Here is a 26,873-nt window from a genome sequence, read left to right as displayed (position 1 = left end):
GCTCCACCAGCGCCCGGCCCGCCGGCTCTCCGGCCGGGCTGCGTGAGCGTCCGGCGAGGGCAGGGCGGGGGCCCGGGCAACGGGTCGCGCGGGATCCCCGAGGCGGGGGCGGGGCGGGGGTGGCAGAGGGACTGTGAGAGTGGGAGAGGGGCCCCGGGGCTGTGCCTCCGGCAAGGCTTAAAGTTTCTTTGCCGGAGTCGCCCAGCCGCCTCTCGGTACGCCAAGTAACGGTCCGCAGGCAGCGGGGCCCGGCCGGTCGCGCCGGGACCCCGGGGTGGGAGGGACTCGGCCGGCCCCGCGCGGGGTCCGGCGAGGTCCACGCGGGCTCAGGGGCGGGTGGTTCCTCTCCAGCGGGCGCTGGCCCCGCGCCGGGGGCTGGCGGAGTCGCAGAGCGCAGGGAGACTTTTCTGAGCAGTTTCGACATGGTCAGGAGTCCGTTATCCAGGCTGAGTCAAGAAGGAGGAAGGAGGTGCGGGCGCGAGGGGGACACGCAGAGCAGAGATGGGAGATCAAAGGCGTGACAGCTTAGTAGGTCCACCTTAGAAAGAGTCAGAGAAGGAACAGAGTGAGAGAGGGAGACAGACACACACACAGAGAGAGACCCCCTAGGTATTACCCCCAAACAAAATCGTGGGAATAAAAGAGAAAAGTGATTGGCAAGAGCGCAGAAGGCGCCTGGGGGAGGGGAGAGAGCTGGGGACCGGAGAGGGTGCCGGGGATAGCTGACGGAGGATACTGAGTTTAAAAAAAAAAAAAAATCAACCCCCCAAAACAAACAAGAGAACTAGCGCCAGCTCAGACTGGGAAAGGAAACTTCTCGCTCCCCTCGTTCTCAGTCTGATCACCCGGCGCGGGGCCGCGTTGACGCTCCCGAACTGGACGCGGGGACGCGGCGCCGGCCCGGCCTCCGGCCTCCCGCAAGCCCAGCCCGCGCCTCGCGGGGACCACCGGGGCCCCCTTGGAGCAACTTTCCTCTAGGGAAGACAATTCTGTGCGCCCCCGGCCTGCCCCTGAGCTGCGCGGCCCGGGAGGGGCCTGCTGGGGGCTCAGTGAGGGGCGCTGGAAGGAGAAAACACAAAGACGAGGGAATTTTGATTAGAGACAAATGATGCTTCTCTCTGTCTCTCTCTAGGTTTCGTGTGTGTGTGTGCGCGCGTGTACGTGTGCGCGTGTGTGTGTCTTTTGCTTGTTGTGGTAGAGGTGTCGAGCCATATGGGGGAGTGATAGAGGAATTTTAGTCAGAAACTGTTCGTTATGTTATACTGCCTTTTCCCTTTGTGCTGCCTTTGATCTATTTGCTTGGCTTAGTATTACAAAAAAACAAGTACAATAATATATTCCGAGCTGCTTCCCCAAGATCCAGTTCAGGCTGCCTCTTAAGTCTCTTTCTCCCTCTCTCTCTCTCTCTCTCTCTCTCTCTCTCTCTCTCTCTCTCTCTCTCTCCCTCTCTCTCTCTCTCTCTCTCTCTCTCTCTCTCTCTCTCTCTCCCTCTCTCTCTCCCTCTCTTAATTTAATTTTTTCTTCACTCTAGTGTCTGGCATTATTTAAGGTGGTCCTTACACTGGAGACCTCCCCTTCCCCATCTCTGGGTAATTTAGTAGACACTAAAATTACACCTAGTGCCCCCCTCTCTCTTGTGTTTCCTCTGTTCCTTTTATTAAATGTTGGTTATTGATTTTCTAAAATCAATGTCTATTGTGGGGCTTTTTTCCCCCCTTACAAGTATCTAAAGCACATTGCTGATCAACTGGATAACAAAAGCTTCGTGTCAAGGAGGCTTCTTTCTTTTTCTTATGTTAAACAGTCATTTTTTGAGAGAGAGGAAAATAAGATTTAAAGCAAGGTTCCCAGAAGCGTTCTTTTGCAGGAGAGACTATTTAGAATGTTTGTTTCTTCTTGTCTGGCTCCTCCAACCCCCTTCGGGATTTTGCCACTGTTGACCAGCCTGGCCTCTGCAGTGAAGTCGGGCCAGAGCCCAGGTCTGGAAAAACAGAATGCTCCAGGCTTCCTGGGAGCCCTGGGGTGGGGGCTGGCAGAGGGGGAAGCCTGCTGGGGGCTTCGCAGGTGGAACAGAGTGCCAGGGAGGTGCTCAGCCGTGGACACTGCTTGGTGCTCAGAAATGGACACCATTTCCCCCTCCGCCCAGCCACTAACTTGGGAGAAGCCTCAACACTCCGAAGTGGAAAGTTGAATTGCACATTTTAAAGGCATTTAGCCCAGACCCTGCACATTTAACAGCAATAATTATTTCCCAATAGTCTGTGGGAAAACATGCTGTGTATCGGTTACTTGTCAGTGTTTTGCTTTGGGATTAATCTGACTGAGCAATGTCCTGGTTTTGAGAAGCAGGTAGAAGAGTTTTTTCCCCTCTTTTTTCATTTTCTTTCTCATCAAGCACGTATCCAATGCCTTTCCCTTTGGGAATTGCTAGGATTTATCTGAACTGAGTGGATTTTTCTTCTTTCCTGGATTCATGGAAAAGATGTCAGTTTTGAGCTTGTGTCTTTGCTGATAACACTGAATATGATGATGCTTATCAAAATCATATAGAAATTCCTGGAAAGGAATAATGGTACTACTAATCATAGAAGTAGAAGCTGCGTGGGGAAAAAAGAGAGAGAGAGATGGTCATCCAGGAAACCAGAATGGCACTTTATATAATTTTAATGAAGTCAACGGTGTATATATAGACTAAGGCGACAAGGAGATAAAACGTGTAAAGCAGTATGTGTGTGTTTGAAAGGCTGGTCAAGAACGTGGGTTAGAAGACGATGCTGTATATGCGATTATTAAAAAGCAAAGGAGAAGGAAGCAGTTTAAGGAGAACAAATATACAAAGAGAGAAGCAAGAATCTAAAATCCAGCCTTCGAGATCCTCAGGCTAGCAAGATGCCTGGCAGAGACAGTGCCAGCACCAAGTTAATCCATAGCGGACAGTCTCCTTTCCCCCACATGGAAAGGATGAAATCTCTTCCCAGAAAATAAGATGTGCAGGAGAGAAGGGGGAGAGGGGTGAGGGGGAAGGAGGCAAAAAGCAAGTTGCCCGAAGACAAGAATGTGTGTCGGTTTCAAGAAAGTTCAGTCAGATGATCTTCAGTCGCCTGACTCACTTTGTAATACTTTCACTGAAGCTGGAGAGGAGGGGGAAAACCCAGCCCCCCTTTTCATTCCCCTGATTATACCCCACTATCTCCACACAGCCTTCAAGGCAGAAATGAGCACTTAGGAGCGGGAGATGCCCGGCGGCTGCCTGCCACTGGGGCGGCCCGGTTGTAACTTGCAAAGTTTGTTGCTTTAGCCCCTGATTCAGGCTTGGGCTCCTGGGGATGCTCCGGCTACCCTCCTGCCTCCTGTGGAGCCTGGGAAGATGGGCCTTCCTCCCCAGCCCATCACCTCCCAGCATCAGCCTCTGAAAAAAAAATCACACAGACACATTGCACGTTTTCACAAAAATCAAACCCGGAAACTGCTTGTTTCAGAAAAGGGAATGAAGTTGTCTTTTAAATGAACCCTGAATTAGGAGTGGTGGGGAAGAGGAAATGGCAGAAAGAAAGAAAAGTTAAATTTGATTTTTCTTCAAAGTTTCAGCTAAAGGGTTAGGCATTGTATGGTAGAGTGGGGGAGGTTTTTACCAACGCCTTTGGTCTCTGATTTTCAGTGGGAAAGAAAAGGGATAAAGTTGGATGTTTTCAGGGCTTTAGATCCTAGAGGAGAAACAATCAGATGAGCAGAAATGATTATCCCTGTTTAAGATAAGCCCTCACTCCCTTAACCACTTCCTGAAAGGGAGTGGAAGCGCTGGTGGTGATGCTTAGAGGCAGTGGAGGACTGAAAAGTTGTTCCCTTTTCAGAGATGCTTAAAGGAAACGGAAAAGAAATGCAAGCGGCCCCTTCTTCAGGATGTGGCTCCTGTCTCTCCTTTCTGAGAGGTGAAGTTGGCATGGGGCGGCCGTGAGTCAGAGCCCCTCAGTACACTCTGAGGCAGGGAAGTTTCCTTCCGATTGCAGTCGGGTCAGACTTGGTGATCGTTGCGAGTGTGGAAATCTTTTGCAAGTAGCTTTCTTATAAAGTTGATGAGGTTATAAGGAGGCTGTTTTGCTGACTCTCAGAGCACTCAGAGGCAGTTTATGTGGCAGGTACCAGCTCTGAGAGCGCTCCAAAGATATCGGTCTCCATCCTTTTCTCTCTGTGAAGAGCTTCTGCAAGTTTTGTCATGCTGCACACACACTAGGCTGGGGGCTATGTATCTAGACTGATCTATTTGTTTTACTTTGGTTTGTAAAAATTCAGGCAATTGGGGTAGAAACATGCCTTCCTTCGTAACAGAGCCAGCAGCCTGCTGGCATCCAAAGCGTGATTCTCCACACGGGGTAAGGGTGGGCTAAGGATTTTAAACTTTACATTATTTCTCTGTTGCCACATTAAGATAAATTCACGTCTTCAAGCATTTATTTCCAAATACGAATAAAGCCAAGGTTAATGTTCCCCAGTAAACTGCTATGTCATATGTTTCAGGTGCTTCCTCTCTTGCTCGCTTAATTTACTCAAAGTAAAGAAAATTCCAAGAGGTTATCAAAGACCCTAATGCCGTATTAAGAATCTTTCCTGGGAAAAATGTGTGTCTACCCTGAAGGTAGGAATGGAGGGTGTTGCTAGCTCTCTAAGCAGTGCCGCGTTTATTCCAAGATGTGGGAGATTCTCTTCCTTACAACAGTTTTTGTCATCTGCATTCTTCCAAGGCTTTTAAAGGTGCATTTTCTTCCATGTGAAAGAGAACTCTTTGTCCTTTTCCTCTCCAGCACTGTGGCTTCCCAAGGTAGACACTATTTTGTGCCTGTCACAGAGAGAGGGAGTGCAGGTTTGCAATGCTCACAGACAATTGATTGTCTGCCCTAATGTGTTTCATTTACATGTTTATAACGTCAATGGTGCTGGGGTGTCCACTGTACCATTCATTCCCGCATTCCCACAAGGGGGCAATTGTCTGAATGGCCAAGTCAGACACCTTTTTGATTGCTCTTTGGTTGTCTTTTTAGAGCAAAGAGATAAAGGGGGAAAATCTGTGATGCAGAAACACTAGTTGAAAATATACAGAATTAAATGTCACCACAAAAGCAGATGTTAACATAAGCCCAAGTATGCTTTTTAGGCAAGATGTGAAGGTTGAGAAAAATAATTCAGAGCAGAGGGAAGGGTGATTTAAAACCAATAAATATAGCCCTATTCCCCCTCCCTATTTCTTTTCTTTCTTTAGCAATCAGAGGATGAAATGTGATTTTCCTTTTCATTTTTAAGCCTTGAAACATCTAGGCACCTCTTCCTTACTTGTATGTTTGCTGTGATTTGTGAATTTGTATACATTTACATAGCTCTGTTTATGCCAACAACATCAGCTTACCAGTTGGAAAAAATCTATTGAATGACTATTTGCGCTGTGGGGAGTGTAAACTTTTAAAAAGTAAGATCCAAGTATTTCTTCATCAAGCCTTTTTAAAAAGGCAAGCACTAATAATCAGTAGACTCTGTGCAAGTCTTTGCCTTAATAGCTGCGTGCCGAATACTTTCATCTTGGGTGACAGTCGTGTCAGAGTGAGAGCTCTCAGGAAAAGTGTAACTCCTAGTTACAAAGTAAATAAAGAATTTCGTTTTAAGGTGTTCTGTAATGTTTTTATACTGTGTGTGTGTGTGTGTCTTACGTTTCCTCTGAGGGAGGTGAGAGGAAAAACCATCCACGCGTGTGTGTTTTGGCTTTTCTCTTCACGCAGTTCTCCCCTACATATTATGCATGTATGTGGCACACAGGAATACACCTGCTTAAAAAAAAAAAAAATTTCACAGTTCAGATGGTGCCTGGCTGGTTCATTTAGGTAATACAGCTATTAGAAGTTGGTCTGATTTCGCGTGTGGTCCATAAGGAGAGAAAATACTAACTCTTGTGGCATCTGGTGGGAGGTAAACACGGGTGGGGGGGCAGAGGACTTTTATAATTTTGAAGGAAATTGGGGAGGAAAAAGAAATCGCCAGTCTGTGAAAAGATTTTTGCCTCTCCGGGAAGACATACACAGTAGCTGCACCGTTAGCTGAACCCCTGACACGGCGGTCTTTTGAATGCCTTAGGTATGATTTCACTTTCGCTCACATCAATGCTGACCTGAATGCCTTTCATATCTGATCCGCTGTGTCTCTCCCAGTAAACATCCCCTGAGGGGAGAACAAAGAAAGGAGCTCTTCTTCTTCTTAATCACAATTCAGCCCTTTCACCGCCGGCAGGCTCCATTTGCATTCTGCCACAGAAAGCCAAGATGAAAAAAAAAAGAGAGAGAGAGAGAGAGAGAGAGAGAGAGAGAGAGAGAGAGAGAGAGAGGGTAGTAGCTGAGTAAAATAAGTGAGGTGTTTGTGGCTGTTTGTTGGGCTTTCCCTAGTTACCAGCCTTATATAGTTGATGCTTAACCAGGCCCTGTCCCTCCTGACAGGCATATAGTGTTACAAGATGGCATGTCTGTACTATTCATGGCCAGCCGCTCAACGCTTGAGGTAAAAAGTGTCAGAGAAGGATCGGATTCTCCCCCAGAAGCCTGTTAGACTTGGGTCAGGTGTGTGGACTTCCCACTCTGGAGTGCTGCCTAGTATTTGTCTCTTATTGTTTACCTCCAGGCCAGGGAGGTGCGGGCCCTGGGTGTGGAGGGGAGCTGGAGAGCTCAGGAGGCGAGAAGGGGGAGAGTCTCCAGAGGCCCTGGTCTGCTTTCAGTGATGGGTGTCTGGCCCAGAGAAAAAGGGAGAAGTTGCTTACACCCAGCCTGAACGCACTGATACATCTTCAGGAAAACTGGAAAAGACTTTCCCATTTTTCCCCCTGACTTTTTATGATAATTCATATTTTCAAATGAAAGGGGAAAAAAGCCAAGAAAGAAACTCTCAAATGAGCCAAAAAGGAAAAAAAAAAATTCTCTGAAAAGAATTTTAGGGGGAAAAGTTGGTCTATTTTAAAAAGCTTTGAGGGCTGTAAAGTGCCACGTTTTTCACACCTTCTTCATACTTTTTTTTCAGATTTTTTTAGTATGTTTAACATTTGTGAGATGACAGCCTTTTTGTATCTCAAACTGGATGCTTCAAGATTTGTAGGGAGGGGTTGGTGGTATTCACGTTCTCTTGAGAGAGAAAGTTTATGCCTAAAGGGCTCCTTCTTACTGGGAACTGTTTAAACCCTTGCAGGCGAACCTGTCAGGTTTTACTCTGTTATTTGCCTCCATTTTCAACATGCAAAAGTAACATGCAGTTAATGGTATTTGAATGAGACCACAGCAAGAGCAGAAACCTCTCGTGACAACTTTTCAGCTGCATTATCTTGCTCCTAAACTGTCTTGTCTTTTTTTTTTTTTCCTTTCTGAAACCACTTTTAAGATACCAACAGTTTTTCCTTCAACAATTAGATTAAGCATATAATGTGGGCGCACACGCACACACACGCAACTTTGGAAGTGTGGTCGCTTCAAACAGCAGGGTGAATAATTGGAAAGGGGGGGGCTTTTGCGATAGTCATTGTGACAGATTTCGCTTATAAGAGCAAAACTAGCAGAGATATTAGAAGTTGTACACAAGCATGTGACACAGATTCCTGTTTTTTTTTTTTTCTTTTTCCCAGAAGATTTACAGAATTTACAAAAAGAGATTATCCCTACACCTTCCACCCCTCCTATCCACCCCCATGACCCAAGCAATGAAGGATTTAGGCAGATTTACTTCAGTAAACACCTTTGGACACTTGGGGGGAAAGTGGGAGTCTGTTTGCAAAAGGAGGCTTTTGTTAAGTGAGGTACCGGGATAATGCTTTACCAGGCAGCTGTGATATGAACCTACCCAGCAATGCAGGAACACTCTTTAACTCTTTGAGTGCCTGGCCTTTTGCGCTCAGCAGATAAAATCCTGGCTTTCCAAAGACACTCAGAATTCTGGCTCTAGCAGTTTGTTACTCAGACAAGTCTTGTAGACATGAAAACTGTTCAAGCTTTTAAGACAATGTGGTTTAATTAGATGAGGTGGACTTACATTGCTCATAAGCCCTCCAAATGGTGGTTTATAATTGGCAAGGGAAAAGAAAAAAAGAAAGGAATCAAGGCAACACATTAAAAATTCCAGGAAATACTTTAGAAAAGTTATTTTCATTTCCAGCTTTTAAGATATTAGACTACGGTAGCTAGAGGGAATGAAGCAGCTGGGGCCTCTCTCCTTACTATAAAAGACACCAGAAGTTTGTGATGAAGAAAGGGGTTTCAGCTGGAAAAGGTGTAAGAGACCAGCTCGGACAGTGACATTATCGCAACCCTCGCATCTTTTCAAGGGGGAAGTGTTGCCTATCTTTAGGAGCTTGGGAGGTCATGTGAACCTCAAGATTCAGGGCCTCAGGAAGGCTGTTACCAACTTGAGACTCTTCAGAGCAAGCAGAGAGACATTTCCAAGAGGAAGGAGTTAATGGTTATTTTTTGCTGGGCATAAGAATAACTTTTCAGGTGTTGCATTTGGGCTTAAATAAGATTGCCGTATTTAGTTTTGAAAAAGAGTGGAGGTGTCAATGTTCGAGCAGCCACGAATGTGTGAGAAAGTAAAGGGTATGAGACATGACAGAATTAAAGGTGTTTGCTATGTTGTTACACTGTGTGTCAGGCTGCAAGCTCCCTTTGTCACAGCCTCCTGGTGATTTGACAGCGCAGATCTACTTCCCTTCTAGGTGAGACAGCATTTTTTAACTGGAGTTATAAATATGGTACCCCCTTCGCATTGCACCCAGTCTCCCAGATCCGTGAATCCTATTGGAAAGCATCTTGCCCTGAGACACAATGAACAAGTGCTGTATACAGGGGGCTGTGCGCTCGGGGGCCGGGCATCGCCAGCATCACAGTAGCTGGCATTGACTGTTGTTTGGCAGGAAGGTCTTTTGCCAAATCATTCAATAATTAAGTTTTATGTTTTTTGTATGAATGACCAAGCATGCAGTATTCCTTTTCAAATCAAAGGGAGGCTTAAAATTACTTTTTGAACACTTTCAGACCATGGTCAGGTCACAGTTTGGGGGCTGAATTAAAATGATCTCATTCATGATCTAATTGAGGTTGGCAAAACCTTAGCAGTAGCAGGAGTACATAAATATAAATCAAAGACCAAAATTTAGCAAATCATATCATTTGCTAGAAATCTGCTCATGAATTATTCTCCGATTGCCAACCCAGAAGTTAAACTTTGTCTCCCCTCCACAATGGTAACTGCGCATATTTTTTCAGGCTCCTGACAGGAAAGTTAGAGAGGCTGAAAAGAGAAATGAGAAGGAAGATGATCAACGTCTCATCAGATATTGTGTGTTTGTGACCCAAGAAAGTATGAGAGCTAATAAAGCCATGTACATTACCATGGAGGCTGCAGTCTGTGTTAGAAGTTATTTGGGGCTTCTGAAAACCAGACTTTGGAAGAGCAAGCAGCACATAAAGGCATGGGAGGGGAGCAAACATTTGAGAAAGATCTGATTGAACTTTGCTTTCTTTTTTCAATTGAGGAATGTAATCATCATAGTGATTCCTGATTTTTTTCAAACAAATTTAGTTCTATTACTGAGCCAAGTCGAGAGGATGAGATTTGACGTAGTCGTTGGAATTAAAAGACAGTACACAAATGTTGGCTACATATTTAAGGTGCTTTTCATTCTTTTTTATTTTTTGAACATTACTATAAAATTAAAACTCCAGATAATTTTCCTTATAATCCATGGGATTAAATGCCATGTTCTATTATATGTAAAATCCATTTTTAGTTGTTCTTCATTTTTCTTGGTTGCCGTGTGTTATTTCAGCTTAAACCCACACACAGTCTAAACTGGAGGAGACCTGATTCTGAACTTCAGTATTTGGAAGTTAACATTTTTAAGTCTCACTTAAATGAAGATATTCTTTCAAGCAAACAGTAAACACAGAACTGGTCAGTTTAGCAAACTTTATCACAAGAGCAAATACATGAAGTTGTGTTTTTAAATCATGATGATAAAGGAGAAACATTTTTAAGTAATCTCAGATGATGGAGGTGAAAAACTGCATTCTTTTGGGAACAGGTAATTGACATTAATGATTTCCTGTGACAAAAAGGCAAAACATATCCTAACATAAAAAAGTATAATGGATTCCTCCTTAACATTGCTAATATAGCAATATAGTGATTTTTGTTCTATATATACTGTTTCATATTTCCTTTTATAATCAACTCTGGGAAAGAAAGGTACTCCTGACAAGGTGATAGACACCCCCTCCCCAAAATAAGTAATCAATAACAGATCAACAGATTAAGATATCATGCTATTTAAGACCTGAGATTTTTTTCACTCTCTTAAATGAATGAGTAAGTTTAAAGGAATATAGTGTCCAAGTGATCTACAAATGTAGTAGATAGCTTTCACTGTTTTTAATTTTAAATTGTATTTCTATTGTTTTATATATCTAAGTAACTGTAATCAAGGAAACTTTGCATTTTGCCTATTCTTGGAGGTACCTAAGTTTCTATTTTAGACACAAAGCACATCAGTGGAAGTGTTTCACATCATGAGATTTCTCAGTTTTAAGAGGTGAGGTTTATATATAAAGAACTCAGTAAACTGTGTTTTCATAATAAATAAGCCCATTAAAAGGGGAAAATCTCTAAGCAAAATGGTTGTCCTCTAAAGATTTTCCATCACCTTTGCTCTGCTGATGGGAATTTGAAAACTAAATACAGCCTGTGTGCACACACACACAGATGCACCCTAGGGCCCCAACTCTGGGACTTCTTAACTACAATTTTATAGCTTGTGAGTGAGATACATTTAAGCAAAAATAGTAGAGGTGAAGAATTAATGCAGACTCCTGTTTAGTAGGATTTATTGTAAGAAAAGTGTTCCCTACGCCACATGACTCTTACAAAACTTACTTGCCCCTATTAATCTAAGCTTTAAGTGTATTATTTAGGATAAATTACAAGCTTTGTGCTTTTAAACTGTTTTCCTTCGTTTTCCTTTAATATTATCAACCTTAACACAGATTATGCTAAATTGATTGCAAATTATTATGGCTTTTAAAACAGCGTTCAGGAGTTCTGAATAAAGATGGTATTTTAAAGTAGCGTTTACAGTATTTAAAAGAAAGAAAAGAGAAGGGGATTAAACTATACTGAACACTTAGAAACGTGTAGAGTTTTATACTTGTGCAGATAAAATGTGAGGTAGCCTTGCCCTGTGAAACCAAGACCACAAATGATATGTGTCAGTAGGTTCTTTGATAGGGCTTCTGGCCACAGTGTTTTTGTGCTGTCAAACTGCTATGTTGAACAAACACCTCCTCTGGGACAAAGTGATAAATGCAGAGACAGGCTGGCTTCAACCAGCCTCAGCGACCTCCTCCACCATGTCCCCACCCCCTGGCCCACCTCCCATAGGCCGGCCACCCCTCCACCCTGCTTTGCCCCTTTACCTGAAATTGACATTTAGAGAGAGATGCCCAGGGCTTTTCAAGGTGTCAGTGGTGAGTAATTATTGATACTCCCCAAATCTTATGAATCAGTTCTCCGAAACTGCAGGCAAAGTCCTTTTTCTGGCAGGCTTTATCTAGTCTTTTTTTAAATGGAAATGGACTGAGCTTCTCAACTTTTGCCAACTTGAACTTTTTCCACTTTTGCTTAATCATTTGAAAACCACTTGCTTTTCCTCTTGTCTTTCCCCCAGTCACCGGCGTTTTATTTTCTAATGTTCGAGCAATTATGTTGTGCAACAGAAAACAAAATTTTGCCTTAAAAAGTCCAAACACTATTACCTCCTACTTTTCACTTTCCAGCATTCTTTTCAGGCTAACACTTCAAATGTATAGCCAACTGATTTTTTTCCTCCTCTCTCTTGGAGCCATTATTCTCTGACTAAAACCTGTTTACTGGTGCCTTTGTGTGTGCGTTTTTTTTCCCCCTGACATTAAATGAATTTCCATCTTCTACTTCTGCAATCTCTAAGAAATAGATAAACCATTATATTTTTTCCCAGCTCGTATTTTAAAGTGGTGATCCTGACAGCAGGACGATTATTGCACTTTATGTTTTAGTGGATGTTTGCTGTTGCTAGTTACAGCAACACTTATCATAAGACAGCAAGAAAAGAGTAGTCCCTGGTAATTAAAGTAATGAAATATTCATTTACTCTACCTTTTCTGTAGTCTCACAAATTAGGCTGCTACATTTAATGCCTGCACTGCCTCTGTTTTTATTATAATGGCAGCTTTCGCATCTGCAATTAGGACTAATTCTGACAGTTACAATTTCTGAGGGATGGTAAACAGTGAAGGAGATGTGCAGCAGAGGTATTACACGTGAAAAGCCCTTGTCTCTTTAACCTTGTTGTTTTTTTTCTAGCAGAGGTTACCTTTTCCCGATGGTGCAAAATCGACTTGACATAACTGTTCATCAGTTTCAGGGTTTTCCCTGGAGGTATTTGCATCAAATCAGCCCAGTCAAGCTTCAAGTTGAAACTGGCAGGCCAGAAACTGACAGGGTAGAGACTGGAAAAGAGACAGCTAAAGTACAGGCAGCAAACTGACAGTAGCAGAGTGAAAGACAGAGAGAGAGAGGGGGAGAGGGGCTGAGAGCGAGAGCTTTTCAACTTTAGTGTAAGGGAAATCTCAACTCCTGTATGGATCTCAGTAGCAACGTATCCTGGAGGAACTTGAAAGGTCAGGTCGAGAGATTCAGAGCACCTTCAGCTAATTCTTACCACTAGGGCTCACCAGCCCTGCTCCCGGGGTTCACTCCCATTTAATCTGATTGGATGCCTGAAGAGGAGTGGGCACACTTAATTAAACCGGAGGAAAGTTCTGAGGCACTTCCTTAGCACTTATTAAAGCTTGAAAGCCAAATCTCATGATCAGTGTTATAGGAGGGAAATAAGGCGGTTTGGGGTTTTTCCCTGATTGTTAACTTGTAAGAAAGTTAGCAATCCTTCTCTTTACCAGGTTTGTTTCCCCAGGTCTCTACTCTGAAGCTGATTAAATGTTCCCAGAGACCAGAGCTCAGGAGACTGTCAGATCAAAAGTTAGTGCATTTTTGTCAACAAAGACAGCCACCTAGCAAAAATGACATTTAAAGAGATACTCCTTTGAATAACACGGGGTTGCAAGTTCTCTTTGTCAAATAACGCCCTCCTATCCTGATAACGGAAGAACATTTATTCAGTTGTTTGAAGGCTAAAAAACCGTGGCAAAACCTTAAGATAGCAATGACATTAAACTTTTATTTCACTATCGGGAACGTCACTTTGAGAAAAATTCTATGATTGCAAAACTTTTATAATTGCTTTGACAAAGAAAACAAATATGAAAAGCGCTCCCTTTGCCAGAGTGCATTTTTTTTCTCCTTTACGTCCTTTTTTTAAAACCAATATATTTTTTTGTCATTCTTCCTTATTTCTTCTAACTTTGGAGGGGGGGAGGTTGGTGTCTTTACTAGATGATTTAAAATCCTCACCACTTTCCAACTAGACTTGGGGGTCAAATAAGCCCTTGCTTTCAAAGCCTCTTCAGGCTCTGTGTATGACAGGCATTGGCTGATCTGCTGATGCCCATTCGACAGGCACTGTTGAACTAAAGTGGTGTGACGGCACAGTTTTGTTAAGCTCTGAACAAAGAGCTGAAGATGCCTTCCTGGCATCGTCCATGTGCATATTGGCCTTGTCACAGTTTTGCTTGATTTAATGCTCAGTTTATTTCTAGATATTAAAACTTAAATTCCGAACAGTATGTTTTCAAATACTACATACCAACTTTATTTTAAAAGCTTCAACTTCAAAGATCCCAGGGTTCATTTGCTCCTCCAATTTCTATGTAGCCAACATTAAAACACAGCTTTGGAAATAAATAGATTGCCAGTAGCCTCTTAGCTGTTATCCATTAAAAAATGGGATTCCAGTCTTAAAAAGTCTTATTAGGGGGAAAGATTTATTTTTCTTTGATCATTGGTTGAAAGTCATCATCTATTTCCAACAGTGGGTCCTCACATAAATTCCTGAGGAAAAGTTACCTTGTGTGCCCACGGTCTGGGTAGACTTTTAAAAAGATATACTATTTAAAAGATATTCAGTTATAAAAGAAACCATTTACAAATACCTGTCAGGGTAGGCACATGGCTACCGGCAGGAAAAAGAGAAATCAAGGGAGTTTTTGTTAAAGTGAACCCTATTTCGGAGACAGCAACAGAATTAGGATTGAGTCTTAAAAATAAAATAGTTGTTATAAAAGTCCCTGTTCCACAGACAACAGCTAGCTCTTCAAAAGAAAACTGAAGTTTAGTACTAAATTTAGATTCCCGTGTCCGGTTGAATGTGCCTTAGAGCTTTATCTCTGCCGGGTTTTTTGTTTCCTCTCTGCCTCTTTTCCTCCCTTCAGGTTGGCTTCAAGTGTTTGCTAAGAGATTAGTTAGCAAGTTTATATTGAGGAGGTAGCCATGGGAAGCAGCTCTCTGCTCCAAGGAACGCGCAGTGGGTGAGAGTGTGAAGATACAGGGAGCTAAGACTGACTAAGGCCCTGATCAGGTACTTTATTTTCTCTTAAAGACACACCCACTTGTAGAAAGGTTTGTGGGGTGACTTCTCATCCCAACAGGAGCACAGATGTTACCACTTTTAGAAACTTCTAAACAAGCATGATGGCTGGAGCAACTTCATGAAAAAAAAAATTTTAAGTCTATTGCCAGAACACTCCCTTTTCATTATGTAAAGAGGTTATAATTTGAGATATTCAAGGTTATTTTCACCTCCATTCATAAGACAACATCTTCTGTGTTCTGAGGAAGGTGGCAAAGGAGAGAAAAATATGCAGCAGCATGAAAGTATTGCTGCTAATAACCAGTGAGACTGCACTAAAAATCTGAACTTGAATCTCTAGAGTAAAACACATACAAATTTCCACCTGCCCTAAGCATGCTTTCTTAGCAACGACAGTTTCATGAACTGAAATAAATTGCCTTTTCTTCCAGTAGTAGTAGTAGTTTACTCAATATCATTTATACCAAATTATTTTCACAGCCAGAAACAGTGATACAGGTCGGGGTAACTAGGCAAGAAAACGTTTTATTTTTTAGTTTTGTGTAATATTATACATGAAAAAGACACCCCTGCTAACAACACAGATAAGATACTCTGGCCTGTTCTTTTAATTTCATGAGAGATTTTTGTGTCCATCGCCGTTGGTGTGAACAAGAGTTAGACATGCAAATCTCCCACCTGGCAAAAGAATAGACCTTTTAATATATTAATGGGGCAGATTCTTACTTCATATATGAAGTAAATTCTGGCATTGGTTTGGTGCTTCCTACGAAAACTTTGTTAGCAACAGTTTATAAAGGAGACAAATAGAAGTTGGTCCGAGTAGCCCTCCTGCTCCAACCCCCAGCTCAACATGATCTGCTGTGTCGTGCTAACTCATAATATTCTAACTGTAAATTGCTCTAAATGAAGCCATAATCCTCACCATGTTTTATAACGGATGCATGGCTAGGACCAACATGACTTCTCACCTTTTAATGAACTGTCCTACTTTAGGATCTTCTAAGGAATGGAGTGTAAAAAGAAGCAAAGTAGAAGATGAAGAGATCTCGTAAATAATTTCCTTTGAACATCCACAACTGCTTACATGGCCTTTTCCCCTTTTTTCCAGGCTAGCAGAAATGGCATGCCCAGGGCTCATGCAAGCAAGCACATTTTAGAACTATTCATTGGATGATTTGAAAGGGACACCAGCCCTGTGATACCAATGAAGGGCACTGACCGAGAACTTAGTCTTGGGATGGAGAGTAGGTGTGACGTTAGTATCAGGAGTTCCTGAAGGAATTTGTGATTCGTGTGAAAACAGGAAGCGTAGATCTTCTGAAACCCATTGGTCGGCATCAGGTTTCAAATAAACAGAGATTGATGGCTGCTTTTTTTCTCCCACCCCATTCCTAGCTGAGTGAGGAAGTTCTGCTTCATGTAAATAAGATCTGTGAATTTATCTGCATGAGGTAGGGCCTTAATGATCTGCAAGCCAGGAGCATGAATGTGATCTCACTGTATCGCAGTGTAGAGATGAGATAGTCTAGAGCTACAGCACACCAGTGCATTGTGCCCGGGTGCCGGGAACAATTCTTCCATTTCCAAAGCAGCGACTCTTTCTTTTTCATCATTGTTTCCTTACCTCACTTGTATGCTTCTTCTGATACAGATCTGAGTGAGTTGTGCAAGCTTCAGACTTGCCAGCCCCCAGCTCCCAGGCCTAGTAGAGTAATTCATAAATTTACCATATTAGACTATCAGATTGAAACCAAGGGTTTCTACTAGTGGTGGAATTGGAAAGCCCATTGTTTTGATTATCATTTCATCAGCCCCAACTGATACTAGTATGCTCAAGGAAAACATACTTCAGTTACAGTTGATTTTCAGATTCCAAAATGGTGCTGCAAAGCCTGTGCATCTCTAATTATATTTTATGCTAGGCTGTGCAATACCAAAATATACGCTGCAGCAATCAGTGAGTGAACAGTATCAATCAATTTGTAAACAGATGAAGTCACTCATTCCCAAACTGGTTTTCCAAAAACAATTACTAAATTACAATAGAAAAAAATTGTACAGTTACTGTATTTGTGTGCTGTGTTACAATCAACATACCAGGGAAACAAAACAATTTAATGCAGAAAAATCATCATTCATCTACATTATAATTGCTTCTTTTTCACATCTACAGGGCGGTTAATTAAAATTGTGATTAAATGCGGTCGCGCTGCCTAAGATGTCTTGCCCAAAACAGGTGGTACAGAATTTAAAAGTAAAAAAAATGTAATTAGCATTGGAAATTGAGAAATTGCCTGTAAGAATCAGTGTTAATTTCAGTCAGTGATGAGGTAATTTATAAATGAATGCAGTGGAGGCTGTGCAAATGCACATTGCCTTCCTTGCCATTCTTAGCATTCTCAGCATGCAGGTGAAAATGTTTTCAAAATATTGAGGTAATTTGAAAATCAATCCATGCATTCTGTATCTTTTTTCCTCCCGTTTGTACCAAATGCTGAACAAATGCTGCCATAGATGGCACGATCCACCAGTTTTTTTACTTTCTAAAAGCAATGCTGCACATATTTTAGACCTAGATTAAGAAACGTCGCAACACCAATTGCAAGTCTAAAATTGTTACAAGGGTCTGAATCGTCCACCTGAGGTTCTGACTAACGTGGATTTGGTTTGCTGCATATTACTCCCGTCGGTGAGATGGAGACCTGGAAAGAAATTTTTTCACGGAACAGGTAGTACAGACGTAAGGACTCTTAACCAATCCAATAAATACTTGAGGTTCTATTTCTTAAGTTTAAGGAAGAACTAGAGAGTTATAAAAATCTGCTTTTAATGGAAGAAATTTAACTTTCATGTGCTTATCCTCATCAGCTGAGCAATATGAATTTAAGATATTTTAATCATTAATCGAAAAGAATATGGGGTTATAGTATCTGGCTTCTGAAAGAGACTTCTTGGGACTTTTTAAGCGTTCTCTTCCTGTATTTGGCACTCTGCAAAATGATCACTCCATATAAAGCTTATCCTAAGAATATGCTTAGTTAACTGTTATAGATCAATCTGATAATCAGATTCTCTCATGTAAAATATTCTGCCTGGTTCTTTGCTGTTCGAGGCAGAAATCAGTGATTTCACTCTGAAGATATTCTTTGGGTAATCCTGACATTTTTGGGAGAGAGACAAAAACTAAGGACCCGTCTGTTTCTCTGATGGTATCTTACCATCCTCTGATTTTAGGCCTGTTATCGGGTCTACCCATCAGCTTTAGGATACAGATGAACTGTGCAGTTTAGACTGAGTGAATGGCATGCCATCATTTCTCCCGTATTTAAATCGTTTAATATTTAGTTTCCCATTTAATGTTACAAGTAGAAATAAAATGAGACCTATAAATGGAGGAAACTGAAAGGTTACCAGTTAACTTCAAGATGCTGCTCTCCCCACTAACTGTGATTAGGGCGATTTCATCTTCCCGCAGTCAGTTCACCTTCAGTGAGGAAGAGTGCATATTTCGTCAAAGAATGGCTTCCTGGATTCCCTTCAGGACCTGTGAACATAAGATCTGCAGCCACATGGGACTTGGCTCAAGTTTCAGGAGAGTGGTGGGACAGGGGAGGGACTATGACGTGCTCCGGGCTGTGCTGGTTCTGAGTTTACAAGGGGTCACAAAGGTTAGAGAATCACAGATGTCAAGAGAGCTTCAGGCCCTACCCCTTGAAAAATTTGCAGTAGAAATCTTCTTACCTCTTTACGTTTAGTTCGTAGTCCTCTGTAAGCTCGCACGGCAGCGTGGAGTTCTTTACATGGGAATTTTCACCTGTGTTACATCAGACCATTGACAAGGACAATGTCTTTTAGAGCTCATCTCCCAAGTATCGTCTCCATTCTCTTACAGAGTCATCGGGATCCTCAGAAAAGGTCTGAACTATAGGGCTATGCCGGCACTAGATTGGCCAGAAATTTGTTTTTTTTAAGTCCTTTTTCTTTTCAAAGTTTGCCATATGAGCTTACGTGCTTCATTCTGCCATTGCTAGAAGCAGTACCTCTTCGAAGCTGATGTCAGGCTCATGGAAGAAAAACGCACATTTTCTTTTTCCACTCAGGGCTTCTTTCCGCCTTCATTCCTAAGGGTGATCTGAGCTTTGCATTATAAGAAAAAAATTTTTTTCTTGTTTCAAAAATAATTGAAATGTGTGCCACTGGGTCCTTTTTTAGGCTTCTGGTATTTCAGTAAAAAATGGCAGCATTTATTCATCCTGCATTAATTGAGCATCTACTATGTATAGGCACTGAACTTGAGGCTGCAAATCAAAAAATGAACGATGCAGCCTGGAGCCCTGAGGAGCTCACTGTCTAGTGAGAAAGGGGGTCCTCCAGAAGTGAGGAAAATGTGATGAGTGCCATAGGAACTTTGTATCCAGTGAGTAGAGAGCACAGATGATGGCTTAACTAGATCTGAGAGCAGGTGGTGAGGGCAGGCTTCCTGGGGGAGGCAGCTTTTTGAAGGGAGGATGGTCACATGACTCGAATTTCCCCGGTGGAATCGGGGAAGGGCATCCTGGGCTGAGAGGAGGGCAAGTACAGGCCTTGGAGGAGGGAAAGGGAGACCAGCTCAGGTGCTGTCAGGCAACTGACATGTCTGGAACAGAGCACCAGTCCACGGGGGTAAGCTTAAATTGAGTCTGCAAAGGCGGCTTGTGAGCAGAAGTACCTCCTGTCACATATTTCTGGCTCTTATCCAATAAATAGGTGATGGTGAGCTCTTGAAATGTTTTTTAAAGAAGAATGCCATAATCATATTTGTATTTCAGTGAAATGTCCCTGGCAACTGTAAGAAAGCTAATATTATCTAACATTTATTGAGTACTTATAATGTGCTGAGACCTGTGCTAAGAATTTTGCCTGTGTCATCTGATGTTGCCCTGACAACCATTCTATCAAAGAGATGCTATTATTTCAATACATTTTTTACCGATGAGGAAATGAAGGCTTAGAAAGGGCATGAGTCCAGAGTCAGAAAGAAAGTTTATGGTTAAATGTTACTGGAATCATAGAATTTCCAGAATTACAAGTAATTCTGGAAAAACATTTGGAAAAAGAAACCTAGCGCTCGAAAAAGAGTTAAAGTGAGGCAATTTGATTTCCTTTTCTCTAGGTGAATAATGAGACTAAGTTGAGTGTATGGATTTTTTTCATCCTCAAAATTCTTCCTTTCATTTATCGCTAGGCCAGTTTGAAAAATGAAAAATGATTCTTAATCCTCAAGAAACTGATCCTAGAATGTGTTACATCTCTGGGAGTTTGGAAAGAGATGGTTAACAGACAGCCCTTCAAAACAGTAGAGTTTAGTAAACCCTGGAACACTGGCCTTGCTGATTTAATTCATGACATTAAGGCCTTATGAGGAAGCAAATGAAAATAATCCCTTTGCGATGACTCTTTTCCCCCTTTTCTGAATTAACTCTTCCATTGCCTAAGACTTACCAATCCTTAAACTACCGAATTCTCCACACTGCCTTATCTCCGCCATCCCATGGCAGGCCCTAAAGCTGCTAACATTTTGTAACAACTATGTGACAAATTGTTGTGCTTTTATTCATGTCGGACATCTTTGCCAGCCTTGCTTGTTGTGTTTTCTGTTTGGCTGTGTCATGGGACCAAAGGTGGCTGCCTTTGTACAGCATGTCAAATCTGGTTAACATGCAGCCATTTATCTTTAAAACCACTCCCGCACAATGGCAGTGGTGGGCCAGGCCACAGGGCTCCCAGCACAACCTGATTTTTCAGACCATCTTTTCTGCATAGGGGGGAGCACATTGGACAGCAGAAAAGATGTTTTGTGATTTGGGGAATCTCTTAAAGACAAATTGTAGAGTGCAAGTGCAGTGTCGCTGGACTGCTGGGTGCCCAGCGAAGTGAGGAAAATCAGAGACAGCACAGGCTGAAAGAATGAAGCGAGAATGCATAACTCTGTGCACAGTACTTTGCTCACACAGAGAGTTCACACATAGACAAAAGCATGTTTGCTTGGTGGTTATTTGCAGGAGATTCTATAGGCACAGTCTGTGCCTATGCTGGCACATAAGCCTTCTTTATGTGTTTGTATTGGTGAGGGTGTCCACGCGTGAACATGGAAATGGGCTGGTGGGGGAAGACAATTTGCTGTTACAGATTTAAGACATGGGAAAACCTAGTTCACTGAGGCGTTTCTCTCCTAATGTAGTAGAAGCAGAATCTTTGTGTTTTCTACGGTTGTTTCAATAAAGGATTCTCTGTGTGTTTAAGGAAGACTCAGAGCCGGTGAGTGTCAAGTGCTACAGTGAAAGATACTGGGGACTTTCCTCACTATAAAATGACTGCAAACTTTATAACCTAACTCACTTTGGGTTTTCATTTCTCAATTTCTTCAAGGCGTCTTGGGGATGATTTGCCCTTAAATAACTAATTATCAGCAAAGGAGAAAAGATAGCAATAAAAAAAATGTGATAAACCTTCATGAACTAGTTTAACTAAAATGAAAAATTTACTTCCTTGGATCAGTGAAAGGACTGAGCATAGCAAAACCACACGATTTAAATGAATTGTTAGGGACTGTAAGTAGTTAATATAAATGTATATATACATAAATATATATATACATACATGTTTGTGTATGTGTGTGTGTGTGTGTGTGTGTGTGTGTATAATATATATATACTGAGGTTGCTTGAAGAAACAGGCACCCAGTTTTTCTTTTTCTCTTTCTTTCTCTCTCTCCCTCTCTTTTTTTTTTTTTTGGTGAGTAAAGGACCCAAGAGATTGCCTTTCACTTTGAAAACAATCTCTAATATCAGGAAAATGCGCTGTTTGTTTATGCGTACATAATGCAAGTTTGTCCGCCTGGGAACTGCAGCAAATGGGAGAAGTATGCATGGATTTCACAGGTAACAGGATTACGTGGGCACATAATTGATCCATTTGGAGAAAAAAAATGACAGTGCTCTAAAGATGCCTAGGCTTTGGAGATGGAGTTTATGAAACAGGCATTTGTAAATTCAAAGGAATCAATATGTCAATTTTATTACATCTCAGAACCAGCTGGGCATTAAAGGAACAGTAGCCTTTTAAAAAAAATTGCAGCTGTGGTATTCCCACATTGTCTACCTTTCTTAAAGGGCTTAGAATTTAAGGACATGAACTTAAAGATTTCTACCTTTCCAGAGATTAATTTACATTGTCAAAAAAACAATAATTTAGCTTTTTCTCAGTTTTCAACCTAACCAGTCCATTAAAATGTCTGACTTATTATTACAATTAAAGTATAATAATAGATATAGTTAATAAGCAGAATAGTGACTCTCACATTGCTTGCATACAGTCAAGGATTCATTAGAATTCATGTCTGCATTGTGCTTTTCAATAAAGTGTAGATTTTACCTCTTCACTGATCTAAGAACATAATTTAAGAGCTAAGCTTTGGATGTCCCACAGAATTTGGTCTGTGCAAGTATGAAATATTCCTGTTTTATTAGAGTTTTTGACAATTCAAAAAGACCAAGCTATTTTAAATTAAGTTCCCAGATAATAGGATTTGGACAACAGCCATAAGAGACGTGCATGGGATGTGAATTCAAGATATTTTTTTAAGGTCCCAAAGAGCTTACACAACTAAGGATGAAATTTAGAAGCTATTAACTGGTCCACTTGTAGGTGAAGCAATACTTGCTTTCACATACCTACTGTGTGCTGCCTACTCCTACCTCGAAAGTGAACTGCTCTGCTATTTCATACTCACATCTCCCCTCCCCAGACTCCTGCTCCAAGAACATCCTTAGATCCATTCACTTACAAGGAATGGCGTCCAGCTCTCCTCTCTCCCTAGGGAATGAGGAATTCAATACCATGAAAAGCACGGAGCATTCAGACACAAACAAGTCTGTGTCCGAATTCTGCCACTTACTCTCGTGTGGCCCTGAGTATATTTCTTAACCTCTCTGAGCTTCAATTCATAATGTTTAAAATGGGGTCCAATATTTATTTTATAGGAGCTTGGAGTCTTGAACAAAAATTGAAGGGCAGTATCTGAAGCCCAGAAGACACTCAATACATTCTGCTTATGACTATTTCAAGGTGTGACTAATCAGGCTGCCAGGAATTCTATGATAGAGGTACCTCAGTTTCTGGGTCATGCCAAAACATTCTTGAAAAGAGGAAACAATAACCTTAAGCTGAGTTATTCATTCCTCTTCAATTCTTTAGGGAGTGTTAAAAAACAAAAAAAGAAAAGAAATAGTCGCGGTGGTTGGCATGGCCTTGTACCTCTGCATTTCCAGGAAATAGACATGGTACGTTTTTTTATAGGAACAATACCCTCTTTAAAATTTTTCTCAAAGAATATATTCTGAGCTGACCTTTATCACAGCACTTACAATATCTGATGCCTGTTTGTCTTCTCACAAATGTATAAATGCCTTGAGGACAGTCTTGTTCATCTCTCTGTCACCAGTGACTAGCTCAGCTCATGGAACGCAAAAATCATTTTGTTAAAGGGAGGCTGTACTTAATACGAAGACGAATCCATTCTACTCAACTATCTTCTGATAATACGGCAGGTACATTAAACATTTAGTGTATATTATAATATCTAGAAAAAAGCTTTTGATAACTTACATTAGACTCCCTACCACCCAGTTAACAATGTCTTGAACTTCACTTAGTGACAGCTATGCCATTTTGAATACTTGGGATTTTTTTTTCTTTTCTTTTCATTTAGTTTATATTTAAATCAACTGGCTTTCTGCCTTTCGCAATGACACCTTTAAGAGTGAGTCAGGGAGGCAGACAGAGAGGCAGTGTGGGTGCCCGGTAGAGGCGAGGCTTTGAACATCTGGCCTCAAATTGGTTCCTACTTCATAGCAGCCATGCAGCCAGAAGCAAGTCACTCAACCTAACTGTGTCTCCATTTCTCATAATACTTATGTTACAGGATTGTTGTGAAGAATTATTGGTAATAGGTAAAAGTATCAAACACATAATAGGTATTTGATGATCTGTCCTCACCCTCCACTCTTCAGTGTGTTTCTTGAGTATCTACTTTGGGTTAGCACTTAGTCAGTTTTCCCCCTTGCTCTTCTGTCAGGCATTAAGTCAGTCAACATTTAATACACACCAACGGTGGACATCTTACCTCACTTCCAAAAATCATTATGAGAATTGGACAGTTTTTCTGTTCAAGGAAATGAGCATGTAGAAGTACCTTCTGTACTTAGAATCACAATCATTCTAACTATTTGCTGCCTAATCTGACTGTTTCTTTGTTCCCACCATCCTTTTTAGTGAACCACTTTGGTATTTCTGCAAGGCTTGGCCACCATTCTGTGCTTGAGTGTCTCAGATCTCTCTTCTATGCTCCCTTTAAGACAGCAGGAAAAAAGATGCACTAAGGTCCCTTGACTTTATATGTTTGCCAAGCAACTATGGGGATTGGTTAGTTAATAGAACAGATTAAAACACTTTGTTTGCTTCTGCTTAAGCATACCAGAAATACATTCGAATCTACAGCTACAAAATGTAAAGAAGGTAGTCCAAATATAGTACTACATAATGAGGCTCCCTGTTGGTAGTATATAAAGCAGTTTAGAGTATAGCTTCAAATTCTAATGAAGATCATTTTAAATTTTGCACTGAATTGTGAATTTAAAATTCCCATGTTCTCCATAAGTATCTGAAGAGGGGCATGTAAATACCATAAGTGAATTAATTACTGCCTTAAGTTGGTAAAGCATGTGTGAATCCAAACTTTATTCTTGAACTTGCACTTCTCTTCCCAAGGTTTTTTGAACCATTTCCTATATGCTGAGTTCTGAGTACCTATTCAACTGCTGAGGACATATAAAAAAAGGTATTTTTCTTTGCATGGATTAAATATTTCAATCTCGGAAAATCATCACCACCACCACAAAAAGTCTGCCCAGTACCAGGTCCGTGTATGACATGAAATTCATAAAGCAGAAAAGGGAGAAAACTTAGGAGACTATGAAAAAATTTTACCTTAACTTTTACCCCTCCTTTTGCTGTTAACAGTTATCAGTTTCTTTCTCTGGAAAGAAACTTAAGGCTAAATGGCAAGAATATCTTTAACTCTTTTTTCTGTTTTGGTGATGTAATGTGGGACCACAGAAGTTATTGGACAACTTTTCTAAGCTGACTTTTTGGCAGTAAACCCCAGAGGGAGGGAAAATGGAGCTGTCGTGAGCTCGCCGATGTCGCCCACATGGTGCCCACACTGGTTCCTTCAGAGACCTCATCATTTCCACGGAAGGGCCAGAGGCCCTGCCAATATCTGCACATCATTGGCATGACAGACCATAACAGCTTCTTCTGAGCCGTTCCAGTCTGTGGTGTCAATGCGTACTCAGGGAGTCCTCAATGCACGGATCATTGACACGGCATTACATAACGGCTCCTTAGCAGCCATTATTGGGTATCAAGTCAATGCATACTCAGGGAGCCTTTAACGCACAGGCCTGCACAAGCAGACACATTCCGCATACTAAAATTCCTTGGGAAAATCAGTCATTGCCCATGTGTGATCGCTGTTGTCCATTTTGAATTTTAACCATTTTGGGGAAAAGGCGAGAAGGGAAAATACCAGAGTCCTCTGAAAAGTCCTTCAAAGACTGATAACAAAAGTTGTCAGGGTGGGCTGAGCACGTGAAGATGATGAGCATCTAACTTTTTCCTTTCCATAGCTTCATTGTATTGTGTCGAAGTTCTAGAAAGCACTTCGCTTTCACGGAGGCTCTTTTCAGGCAGGGTACAGCCCAGAAAACCTTTCTTATGGTTCAGAAATAAATCCCAGAAAATGTGGAAATGATGACAGGCTATCTAACTATAAAATAACGGTAGTAGGTATCAGTATAATAATCTTACAGAACTATACACATCAAAAATATAGTTTATGATGATCTCTGCAAGAGATTTCGGTTGGCTGTCATTCCAGACTTTTAATAAATAACATGTTGGGTAGGAAAGGTTCTGCAAGGATCAAAATAAAATAATGATAATGAAGATGAGAGGAATAATAATAATAGAGCCACCATTTAGTATATCCTCACTATGTGGCAGGCATTTTGTATACATTATCTCATTTAGTTTTCTCAACAGACGTTACAAATCAGGAAACCGTAGCAAGGTTAAATAACTTGACTGATGTCACACAACTGCTGAGTGACAGTGGTGGGGTTTGAACTGGGTCTGGTGAGAGCCACGCTGTCACCATTATATTGCTTCTAACGACAAACACCTTCAAGGAACTAGGTTTTTATATAGAATATCCAACCCCTTGTATGCTTATTGATCAGGAAACTGAGGCAGGGTAGTTTTAGTAATTCCCCCAAATAATAAAGAGAGTCAGAGTCAGTACCGGAACGCAACAAGAGAGCAAATGCCCTTTCTTTTTGACCACATGTTAACCACAGACAAGACTTGGGAATTTCAGAGACTCTGTTTGTGTTTTAGAAGGAATGTCCACTGCTGCCACCACTCCTGAAAAGATTTCCCCACACCAAGTCAAAATGGTGCAAGTTTGCTCTTGTTGATATTTTTTCCTTTTGTGTTCTGCTTACTGACTGACATCTGCTATCATGCTAAGCAGGTGTTCCTATGTAAACGAACGTGCCCTGTTTGTGTTTCGCCATCCTCGCTGCTGCGCACCCAAATGAGCAGCGTGATTAAGAATCCTGTAAATTTTTGAAAGGAAACGGATGGCTACCCTACTAGAACATAATTACACCGTTCCAACATCCGCAGCTCACTGCTGCAGCAGAGTTGGAGAACAGCAGAAATTAATAATATATAATAGCATCATTCTCGTAATTTATAAATGAAATAAAGTAGAGAGGAGATTCTGCTGATACGCATTTTCTCCTTAATTCTAAAAGACAAAGTATAGATTAGAATTTTAGTGGGGTGAAACCTGGCCAGCAGTCTCCCACTAAGTTGCCTGATTCATGATAGGAGTGTTTTTGCTTAGGGAAAAGAGCTAATATCTTTTATTAGGCCAGGGGGAAAAAATGAATAAACAAGGCCCTCTAAAGGCAATACTAGATAAAGGGGGCCTGAAAAACATCGCTGTGGATTGTGTGCCCACTGTATTTTAAAAAGGTATTATTACTTTAAGACTTCATTGTGTGCTGCATTTTTTCTTTTATTATAATAACATACCACTGTAGGTCAAACCCTCTGAGAAAAGGGAGACCTGATCAGTTAAAGATGTGGTCCTACATAAATTTTATGTTAGAAAGCA

General features: G+C 41.4%; 1 protein-coding gene across 3 annotated transcripts in view; it reads left to right on the top strand.

Moving 5' to 3' along the window:
* The window catches only part of ZEB2 (zinc finger E-box binding homeobox 2), a 130,058-nt gene that overhangs the window by 3,536 nt on the left and 99,649 nt on the right, over nt 1–26,873 (top strand). The gene's annotated exons all lie outside the window — the stretch shown is intronic.

The sequence above is a fragment of the Lipotes vexillifer genome, unplaced genomic scaffold (assembly GCF_000442215.2).
Source record: "Lipotes vexillifer unplaced genomic scaffold, Lipotes_vexillifer_v1.1 scaffold265, whole genome shotgun sequence".
NCBI classification, from domain to species: Eukaryota; Metazoa; Chordata; class Mammalia; order Artiodactyla; family Lipotidae; genus Lipotes; species Lipotes vexillifer.
This window is presented reverse-complemented; position numbering and strand designations above follow the sequence as displayed.